Genomic DNA, 11,588 nt, shown 5'->3' with positions numbered 1-11,588 from the left:
ATCTCCAGGGGCTGGGTTGTCTTGATGGATTGCAGGGGTGCCTTCTGGCGGCTGTCTTTTCTTCTGCGACTGCAGGGTCCACAATCCCGGCACCACCTCTCTATGGAGCTCCGCATTCCAACCCAATAAAACCGACTCTTCAGGAGAGTTTCCAGCTTTTTCCAGCCAAAGTGCCCTGCTTGATCGTGGTAGGCCTCCAACACCATCTGGATGTCTGTCCTGGGCACTACGATCTGCCATACCATCTCATGAGTCCTGGGGTTAACGTACCTTCGGCACAGCTTCTCTCTATAGATGAACAGCCGGCTTCTCTCATTCCACGGTTGGTTGGCTTGTGGAGAAGAGTCCTACTCCAGGGAGGAACCTTCCTGGGTTATCAGTTCCTTGATACGGCTGACAACCGGGTCGCTGTCCTGGGTCTCCTTCCAACTGTAGTGAGGTAAAGGGTTTAGTGTCTTACCATGATACCTCCTGGAGGTGCGCTGCTCGTGGAACATCCCATTTCTATGGAAGGCAGGTAGCTCAATCTCCTCCAGGTCATCCACTTCTTCTTCAGTGTCCGATTGGTGAGGCATTCTGGATAGGGAATCGGTGTTGGCATTCTTGTGGCCTGCCCGGTACTTGCTGGTGAACTGATAGTTTGACAGCTGGGCCATCCAACGCTATTCCATGGCTCCCAACTTGGCAGTCTCTAGATGTGTCAAGGGGTTGTTGTCAGTATAGGCCGTGAACTTAGTGGAGGCCAGGTAGTGCTTGAACCGTTCAGTGATGGCCCAGACCAAGGCCAGGAGGATGGAGCTTCCTGCTGGCATAGGCAATCACCTTCTCTTTGCCATACTGCTTCTGGCTTAACACAGCTGCTAGTCCCTCGTTGCTGGCATCAGTGTACAGCAGGAAAGGTTGGCTGTAGTCAGGGTAGGCCAGGATTTCTTCGCCAGTCAGGATCTCTTTCATCGCTGCAAAGGACTCAGCCTGCTCTTTACCCCACTGGAAGGGGGGGTTCTTGCCTCTGTGGGACTGTCCTACCAGGAGATCTTGCAAAGGCGCTGCCTTCTTGGTGTAGTCCTTTACAAAACTCCGGTAATACCCGACCAGTCCCAGGAACTGACGTACCTCCTTGAGATTCTTCGGCTCTGGCCATTTCTGGATGGCAGTGACCTTCTCCGGGTCTGGTGCTACTCCTTCTGGACTGATGATGGGCCCCAGATACTGGACCTTCTGTTTGAGCAGGTGGCACTTGGAAGGCTTCAATTTCTTCCCATACCGGGACAACGACTCAAATACCTCCGCCAGGTGCTTCAGATGGTCGTCATACGTCTTGGAGTACACTATCATGTCATCCAGGTATAGCAGCACGGTCTCGAAGTTACAGTGTCCCAAACAGCACTCCATCAATCTCTGGAACGTTCCAGGGGCGTTGCAGAGTCCGAACGGCATACTGTTGGACTCGCAGAGTCCCATCGGGGTAGTGAAGGCCGTCTTCTCTCGGTCCTCCTCAGCAACTGCTACTTGCCAGTACCCTCTAGTGAGGTCAAGGGTAGAGAAGTAATTTGCAGACTTTAGTGCAGTCAGGGATTCCTCTATACGGGGCAAAGGGTATGCATCTTTATGTGTAATGCGATTTACCTGTCTGTAATCTACACACATCCTCATGCTTCCATCCTTTTTCCTGACCAGGACCAAGGGAGCTGCCCAGGGACTACAGCTATCTCTTATTACCCCTGCTTTCTTCATGTCGTGCAACATTTCCTTCGCTTTCTGGTTGTGTGCTGGTGGGATTGGCCTGTAACGTTCTTTGATGGGTGGATGGTCACCTGTGGGTATATGGTGTTGTGCCCCTTTAGTCCTCCCAAAATCAAGTGGGTGTTTGCTGAAAACCTGTTCGTATTCCTGGACCACCCTGTATACCCCTTGTTTTTGATGGACAGGAGTGGCGTCAGTCCCAACATGGAGCAGTTGACACCAATCCTCCAACTGAGCTTCGGAGCCATTGTCCTCCACTGCATCTGGTGGGGTCAAGGATTCTACTGTGTGTATGGCCTCATCATTCACAGTATACAACCTGGCAACAGTGGCGTATCTTGGTAATTTAACTTCATCCTCCACACAATTTAGGAGACGTACGGGTACCCTCCCATTGCGTACATCAACAACCCCTCCAGCAGTTAAGAGTGTAGGTCTGTGCTCTGAGCTAATGGGCTCCACTACCACCTGGTAGTTCTGTCCTTTGAGACCTATTGCTGCCCTACACCAAATCAGCATTTACTCATCGGGAGAATCACAATGGGTATCGGGTCTGTCACCCGTACATTACCTATTTCACCGCCTGTTAGCTTTACCTGTTGCTGGTACATAAGGGCTCGGATCTCTCTCTGGAGCACCTTCCTCTGCCCTGGTTTGGCAGTGTCAGCCATCTGTTGGAGCAAAAAGAACACTTCTCCCAAACAGTTACCAACAATATTTGTACAAAGTATCATGTACAAGTCTGTATCACCAGGGTTAGACTCCACTACAATCAGCCTTTGGTCCTTTAGTTCCGCTCTCCCCACCTTCACTGTCACATTCTTAACCCCTACTAGGTTAAGAGGAAGACCGTTAGAGGCATACACAGAGAGGTTCGGGGCTGGCGGGCGGAGTACATCTACAGACCAGTACCTTTTGTAGAGGACATCAAGTATGATGGTTACCTGCGATCCAGTGTCCAGCAGGGCAGGTGTCGCGATGCCATCCAGCACAAAGGACTGGAAAGGTCTTCCTCCCACAAACCGATGGTACCAGCTTTATGGGCCTGCTTGATTTACACCTGGGTGTCGGCCCTCGGCCCCAGGGTTTGCTCGTTTAAAGGACAGTTCCGCGCTGTGTGGCCTGCCTTCTGGCAGCGGTAGCAGATGAATTCTCCTGGAGGGTGACGTTGGTCCTCCCACGGGGTGGCGTTGTCCTCCTACGGGGTGGCGTTGTCCTCCTTCTTCTTCTCATCCAGGGGACATCCTCAGGGCTGTCGGCGAGTAGTATCCTTCCTTCCGGCTCGAGCTCCACTCAGTACAGTGGCCAGGGTTTTACTTAACTGGCGCACTTCAGAGCGTAGGCTGTCCAGCTCGCTAGGAGGCACTACTTGCATCTTTGTTTCCACCGTTAATGAAGGAGCAGTGGTTGCTGCGGGCACTGGGGTGGCCCCACCCTGGTAACGCTGGATAGCAGTATCTGTTGTTTCCAGGGGCTGCCGCCCCTTTATAGCCATGTCCTTAAGGGTGTCAAAGGTGGCATCTGGATGGTCTAAGGCCCACCACCGTACAGTTCTACTCTCCTCCTGGGACCTTAACCCCCGGATGAACTGTTCCGTCAGCATTTTATTTTCACTTTGCATGCTGGCTGGACTAACATGTTTCAGGGACCGCAGGTTTTCCTGTAAGCACCAGGCATAGTCCCAGACACTGTCCTCAGGTTTCTGGACACAGTGGTAGAACCTCATCCGGAGATCTGTCTCAGTGCGGTTTTCAAACACAGTTTGCAGTCTCTTAAAGATGATCGATACTGATTCTTGGTCTGCGGCTGGCCAGGTTTCTACTTCCTGCTCTGCGGCACCAGTCAATTGTCCCAGCACCACAGCGGCTCTCTGTTTACCAGTCAGAGAATACATGTCTAGCACACCGCATATTTTTCTCTTGAATCCGGACAGAGTGTCTGGTTTGCCATTATACTGGGGAAGCCATTTCGCTCCAGGGATATACGGCAGGGCCATGGGTATCAACGGGGTCACGACCCCTGCTGGTGGAGCGGCCGCTCCGGCCTGTGCAGCGCCGGGCGCAGGTTGGGCATCTGGAGCATTAACCGGTGATCCGGCGGCTTGCTGGTCGTCGGCCATGGTTGCGTCCCCCTAGTGAACCGAAGCCTACCTTCTTCACTTTCATATCAGGTAGGCCGCAGCTCCGCGGGCGACGGTCTTCTTCCAGGACCTTGCGTCGCTCGCGTCTGACGTCAGATCGTCCTCTGGGCTCCTTACAGGACCTGACGCATCCGGGTTCGACGTCAGGGGCGGGGCGTGTCCTTGGCTTCACGCACTTCCAGCGGTTACGCCTCTCCGATTCCCGCGGTTACGCCCCTCTTCTTCCCGCGCGGCGACAGGAAGATGGTGGACAATGGCGGGAAACCTTAGGAAAGGCGGGAAAACTTCACCACAGTGGGTATTACAGTCTCTTAAGGCGCACAGTACCCGGTGGCAACGGGCACAGAATCCTGTTCGTGACGCCAAAGCTGACGTGCCCCCTGGGCCGTGGGGTACTCGGCAGCCGGGCCTCTGGTTGCTGGGGGATATCACGGTAGCTGGCCCGGTCCGTGACCCAGGGCAGTCAGTAAAAGGGGGGATAGTTTATAGGGGATTTGGGAAAGTGTTTGTGACGCCACCTGTGGATTGCGGCTAAAGGGTGCCGCCGCTGCGGAGCAGTCCTCTGGAGCTGGTGTTATGGCAGCAGGGATGGTGTGGCTCTCCACAGGTAGAGCTAGCTCCAGGGCAATATAAGGGTAGATGGTGGATGCTGGGGAGAGACGGCACGACGGTCCCGGAGGAAAGACGGACTCTCACACGGGGGTAAGCTTCAGTACCTTTACTGGTGATGATGCAGGCATGGTCCAGGGTACTCCAGATGAAGGGCGCACTTTTGGACTCTCCCCAGTGAGCGGGTATAGGACCTCCTGATCCGTGGCTTTACTCGCTAAGTTTCTGACCTGCCTGGAGCTAGGCCTAGTTTGGTTACTGTCTCTCTCTCGCACCTGCTGACCTGGTGGTAGGGCTTTTTCTTGGAGGTCACTCTCCCTGGACGCTGGGGACTCCGTAACTCCTAGCCCTGGTACTGTAGTCAGCGTTTGGAAAACCTGGGACCTGTAGTCCTCTAGGGGTTCCGGTGGTCCCTACTGGGTATAAAGGGTCCCCGTAGGCGCGGACCCGGTGTCCGGTATATATATCTCGGGGTGAGCCTGTTATGTTCCTCTGCCCCCTCGCTACTTCTTCCTTCTCCTCTCGCCTTTGGCCTCACTCGGGGCCCTCACTAGGCTTCAGTGCGTGCTGTAGGCCTCAACTTGCCTCGCACAGCGGCCTGCGTGCTGCTCTCTCACTGAGCACACTAAACTCTAAACTAGAACTGAGCTGCCTGGCTCCACCCTCCCTATATATATCCCTAACGGGCTCCCTCTGCTGGTCTGAGGAGGTAGGGTGGAGGTGTGTGAATGTAGTGAGGGCCTCTTGTGGAGAAGTCCATCCATGCACCCTTCTGGGTTCTGTGGCACCAATGCGCAGCAGGGCGCCACACAGGCACGGCCGTTATCTGAGCAGATGGTGACTCCTGGTTCTTCATTTTCAGTTTATAAATTGATATTTTGTTCTTGTTTTCATTTGGAGCTGTATGTGCAGCACCCGGCGCCTCTGTGTGTGGAGATAGATGTTATTATGGGGATTCAGCTTCTTCTCACTGCTTTTGCACATATCTGTATCATCTGTATTATGTGTCTGTGCAGACCCATCAGACAGGTATCCGTGCAGGGCCTGAAGATCAGCCATGATAGATGCTGGAGCTTTCAGAATTTGAGGATTTTCCAGTTTAGTCACAATGTTGCAACAGTTGATCCCAGGACTCAGAGGGCAGGAATTGGGCCAAAATTTTTAATTAAAACCAGTGACGAAAGAGGAAAGAGAAGACTTCTCATCATCATCATCTGCCAAACAGCAAATCATAAAACCCAGGACAGGAGCAAGAAGGTGACAATCGAGGAGGAGCAGCGACATGGGACGAGGTAAGGGGGCGATGGGGCTGATCAGAGTGTCAGAGATCACATTGTGTCAGGTCATTGTCTCTAATTATTCTCCTTTATTGAAGTTTCATCATCAATATTTTATACATATTTCCAATATTTTTTTTTTCTCACAATTCTCAACATCTCTGATTACAATTAGAGGCTCAAAAACTTCCCGACCTAATATTTCTCACAGCTGAGCGTTTGTTCCCATTGTTTCCTCTGTCAGCTTGTAGCCTGGATGCCAAACTGATACATTGTAACTAGTGATGAGCGAGCACTAAAATGCTGGGGTGCTCGATGCTCGGGTCGAGCACATTGGAATACTCGGACGCTCGGCTCGAGCAACGAGCCCAATGTAAGTCTATGGGAAACTCCAGCAATATTCAGGCGGCTCCCCCCGGCGGTCTGCAGAGGGCCTAAAAATTGCCCAAATCGATGGGAACAGTGCTCAAAAGGCATGGGGACAGCATGGGGAAGACCCCTGGAAGCATTTCTGACCCCCAGGTCACTGCTGTCAACAACGTTGTCAGAGGTATTATTCAACTTTTACGGACTCACAATAAAACATACCAAAACGAATCCAAAGGGGATTTTCCTGGGAAATATGTTAAGGAACATCCTTTCCAGGGTAATGACTTGTATATAAGGCAAAATAAATAACCAAAACCAAAAATACTCCTCCACAGCTTGGGCTATGTTCACACGTAGCGTTTTTGATGCGTTTTTGCACTTTCATTGCTTTCAATGGTGAAAAATGCATTCACCGGGAAATGTCATTTTAACATTTTACCACCTTATCTGGCCATGTGGTGTGAGATATCATCCAACACATCGTGTTTCATTTATGATGGAGGGACTCTGAAAGTCACAAAGACTATTTTTATCGGGCCATCAGGCGACCCTTACTATTCTTAAAGGGCCAGCAGTCGGCTATGCTTTCTTGTTCCCATTATTAAAGACTGGGTCTCCTATACTGTTATTGCGTATGCAGTGACTGCACGGGCTGCCAAAAATTTGGACGCACCCCAATACCCCTTTAAAGAGACATAGAGGAGGGCCTCAGTAAAAAAAATTATCCCATTATAAAGGAGTGGGTCTCCTATACTGGTAATGCCCATGCAGTGACTGCAAGGGCTGCCAAAATTTGGGAGAAACCCCAATAACAACTTAAAGACACATAGAGCTGGGCCACATTAACAACATGTTCCTATTAGAAAGGAGCAGGTCTCCCATACCGTTCTTGCGTATGTAGTTAATGCAACGGCTGCCAACAATTTGGAGGCACTCCAATGCCCCGTTCAAGACACATAGAGGTCGGAGGGCCTCCTGAAAACAATGTTTCCATTATTAGAAAGTGGGTCTTCCATACTGTTTGCCTATGCAGTGAATGCAACGCCTGCCAAAATTTTGGAGGAACTCCAATGCCCCTTGCAAGAGACATAGAGGTCGGAGGGCCTCCTGAAAACAATGTTTCCATTATTACGAAGTGGGTCTCCCATACTGTTTGCCTATGCAGTGAATGCAACAGCAGCCAAAAATTTGGAGGAACTCCAATGCCCCTTGCAAGAGATGTAGAGGAAGGCCTGCTGAAAAAAATGTTCCCATTATTAGGAAGTGGGCCCCCCATACTGTTTGCCTATGCAGTGAATGCAACGGCTGCCAAAAATTTGGAGGAACTCGTAGATTTGGTGATATGGTAGATATGGTGGAGAGGTGTGGGAGGATGAGGAGAAGGAGGAGGACAACAGCAAATAGGCAAAATCAGGAAGCGTATACCCATGTGTGGGTGTGAAGACAGAGGTGCATGAGAATAGAGTTAGACCTCCCAAAAAAAAAGACACTGTATTTGAGTTTATGTTATGCTGCTTTCATTCGGTGGTGTTGAGAAGTCTGGCCCAATCCAGACCTTGCTCATTTTTATAAGAGTCAGTGTGGCACCCCAGGAGTCCGGTTGCCACAGTGGCATTGCCTCCCTTACAAGGGGTGATGCCATGCCTGGAAGCAAGCAGGGGTCCCCTAATCAGGTTTTGCTAGCATGCAACACTTTCTGGCTCCAGACCAGCAAGGGGAGCTCCTCCCCTTAGCAACTGGATCTGGAGGCGGGGTTAGTTAATGTGAGGAGAACAGACAGGAGTTGAAGTCAGGACGTCGATGAAGAAAGACCTAGGGAGTGGAGCTGCACGGCAGATCACCCCAGAAGGAAGCGCAGAAGAACCGGACACCGGAGTCCGAGGCTGTGGGGCACCGAAGGCCCAGCAGCAGAAACCGGAGGGCAGGAGACTGCAGGTCTCCTGGCCCCATCAGACGCCCGGAGGCTCAGCAGCACCGAGGGACCAGCACCGCCACGTGGGAGCGACATTCTAGGAAGGCCCAAGCTGCCTGCCATACGGGTGAGCACAAAGACGTTTTACACAGGGACGAGGTCCACAGCATAGCTATACGCAGCAGGGCCAAAGAGGTAGCGCAAAGGGAAGGCCTACAACTCCACCTGGCTAGGAGGATCCCCCAACTTGCTACCAGGCCGCCCGGACCTCTACTACTGGCTAGTACCTGTGCCCCGGTCTGCTTAATCACTGCAAGTAAAGATAAGAGGAAACCGCCATTAAGTTGTGGACTAATTATTAACTGCGCCATCCTCTGCTCTACACTGCACCACGAGTGCTACTCCCATAACAGCAACATCTACACTGCCCTGGAGCTAAGCTCTACCTGTGGAGAGCTAAACCAACTCTGCTGCATTAACAACAGCTCCAGAGGACTGCTCCGCAGCGGCGGCTCCTTTAGCCGCATACCACAGGTGGCGTCACGAACTTTGTACATAAAAACTATAAAATCCCCTGTAAATATCTCCTTTTATTGACCGCCCTGGGTCACGGACCAGGTCACCGCCTCTGTGACATCTCCCCTAGCAACGACCGGCCCGGCACCGAGTACCCCACAGCCCAGGGGGCGCGCCAACCTGGCGTCACGAATAGGATTCACGAAGCCCGGTATAACCGGATCCTGTGTGCCATAGACAGTACTGAACTATGTTATCACGTCATTTGCCGTCAGCCGAGGGCACGCAGGAGGCCCCGATCCGGAACCGCCGGGTAAGAGAACCTTCCGCCTGCAGAGCAGCATACTGGTACGTGAGGAGACGCCCAGGACCTGGCTGAGGTTCACTAGGAGGGAGGAAGATGCCCAACATGGAGGAGGGTTCAGCCGCAGCCGCTGCCACTGTGACGCCGTTATCAATGCCATATATACCGGGGGCGGCGTGGCTACCCCAGTACTCAGGGGAGTCGCACACCCTGAACGACTTTGAGGAGAGACTGCGCAGTTTGTTTTAAGTGTACCCCCTGTCTGAGGAGCAGAAAGTCACCATCCTCATAGGCCAGCTAATCGTTGCAGCCCAGAGAGAGGTGAAGTCCTGGCCGGGCAGGGACAAAGGCACTGACAAGGAAATACTGGCCCGGTTGAAGGATACCTTTGACACCCGCACCGCAGCAGAAATTAAAATGAAGTTTTACGGGTGCAAACAAAGGGAGCATGACAGTGTACGGGACTATGCTCTAAACCTGCAGGAGGCGCTGCGGGCCATCAAACAGGTAGACCCCGAGAGTGTGTGAGATGAGGACAGATTGCTAACTGAGCAGTTTATTGAGGGGTTCCTGTCCAGCGCTCACCGGACACAGCTGCGCATTATGGCTCTGCAAAACCCTGATCTGGACTTTGCGCAATTTAAAGACTGGGCCATCCGAGTGCTGCGAGAATCAATCCGAAGTGGCACTGCATCCCTCCGGTGTCCAGCTATCACATACCACCAGGAGGTGGTGTCCTTTCCCCCAGCACCTGTGGAGGCTGACGCGCAGACCCTAGATAACGACCCATCTACAGACCTACGCCTTCAGGTCCAGGAGATGACCAAAAGTGTGGCTACACTAACTAAAACCGTGCAGGCCATGCAAGTGTCTCCAAAGGAAAAGATCCAGCTGGCTTCCAGTCCAGATGACGTCCTGTGGCGACGACAGAGAAGAATTCCACCGACCAGAGGCTGGAACAGCGATCGCTACGACCAGGACGGACAACCCATCTGACGCCGCTGTCAAAAGGCGGGGCACCTCGCAAGATTCTGCAATTTAAACGAGCAACCCCTGGGGCAGAGAGCCAACCCCCAGGAGTAAGACGACTGGGCCCACAAAGCTGGCGAGACAAGTACGTGGGAGGACGACCGGTCCTACCTGTCGTGCTTGATGGCATCCCAATGAACGCGCTGCATCCCAGGTGACCACGATGCCATATATCCTTTATAAACAATACTGGACTGATTCAGACATTACCAGCCGTCCAGATGAACATCTTAGTATCTATGCCAGCAATGGTCAGCCCTTGTCTCAGGTGGGGTATAAAGAGGTGACCATAAAAGTTGTCCGAGTAGAATTGCTATCACAAGGAATGATTATTGTTGATATTGATTGCCGAGAAAGTCATCCTATGATAACTATAGGCACCAATGTGATCGAGAATTGTCTTGGGGAAATTATTCTTTTGTTGCAGCAGGTCGCAGAGACCGCCAGTTCTAGTCAGCAGCGAGTTTTGCAGAAGGAGATCAGATCCCTGATGAAAAGACAACAGGTAGAGCTGTGTGGTGGAGAAGTCGGCAGTGTCAGGATGAATGACCCGTTCCCCATTGCCATGCCCCCTAGGAGCGAAATGTTAATATGGTGTCGGGCAGCAATTAGTCTCAGGGGTCAAGATTATCTGGTAGAACCCGTGTACTCTGATAATAGGCCCACTATCTTGACAGCCAGGGGGGTAGTCGATGTCCGCAAGGGGAGAGTGCCGATACGCATCCTGAATTGTGGGGAGAAAGAGGTCCACTTACCCTGGTATGCCACCCTTGCTAAGCTATTCACTGTCAGTAACAACGCAATAAAGACAGTGGAACCCTTGCCTCCATCCAAACCGGTGGAGGATAATGGCTCCAAGGGGCAGATGGAGGATTGGTGTCAGAAGCTACAAGTGGGCACTGACTCCACCCCTTTGCACCAAAAGCATGGAGTATACCGGGTGGTCCAAGAATACGAGCGAGTCTTCAGCAAACACCCACTAGACTTTGGGCAGGTAAAAGGGGTCCAACATCATATCCCCACGAGAGATCATCCGCCCATTAAAGAGAGGTACCGACCTGTACCTCCAGCTCACTATCAATGTGACAAAGGAATGTTACAAGAGATGAAGGAGGCTGGGGTGATCAGAGATAGTTGTAGCCCCTGGGCAGCTCCATTAGTTCTCGTTAGAAAGAAAGATGGTACAATGAGGATGTATGTTGATTACAGGCAGATTAACCGCATTACACATAAGGATGCCTACCCATTACCCAGAATTGAGGAATCATTAGCAGCATTGAGATCAGCTAACTGTTTCTCCACTTTGGATCTCTCCAGTGGGTATTGGCAGGTTCCTGTGGCAGAGGCGGACCGAGAAAAGACCGCGTTTACAACACCAATGGGCCCCAACGAGTTCAACTGCATGCCATTCGAGCTCTGCAACGCCCCAGGAACTTTCCAGCGGTTAATGGACTGTTGCCTAGGACACAAAAACTTTGAAACCGTCCTGCTGTACCTAGACGATGTAATTGTCTTCTCGAAGACATATGAAGACCACCTGGAGCACCTGGCCGAGGTGTTCGAAGCCCTATCTGGTTATGGCCTGAAGGTAAAGCCGTCCAAGTGCCACCTGTTAAAGCCCAAGGTGCAGTACCTAGGTCATGTGGTAAGCGCCGAAGGTGTAGCACCAGACCCTGAAAAAGTCACTGT

At 52.0% G+C, this 11,588-nt stretch overlaps 1 pseudogene; it reads left to right on the top strand.

Annotated features, from left to right (window-relative positions):
• Positions 1-5,656: 5,656 nt before the first annotated feature.
• LOC141273168 (pancreatic lipase-related protein 2-like) overlaps positions 5,657-11,588 on the top strand; it is a 45,442-nt pseudogene continuing 39,510 nt past the window's right edge.

The sequence above is a fragment of the Phyllobates terribilis genome, unplaced genomic scaffold (assembly GCF_046119375.1).
Source record: "Phyllobates terribilis strain yellow unplaced genomic scaffold, ASM4611937v1 Scaffold_5__5_contigs__length_657084704, whole genome shotgun sequence".
Taxonomy (NCBI): domain Eukaryota; kingdom Metazoa; phylum Chordata; class Amphibia; order Anura; family Dendrobatidae; genus Phyllobates; species Phyllobates terribilis.
The sequence above is the reverse complement of the archived record's forward strand: the minus strand, read 5'-3'. Positions and strand labels throughout refer to the sequence as shown.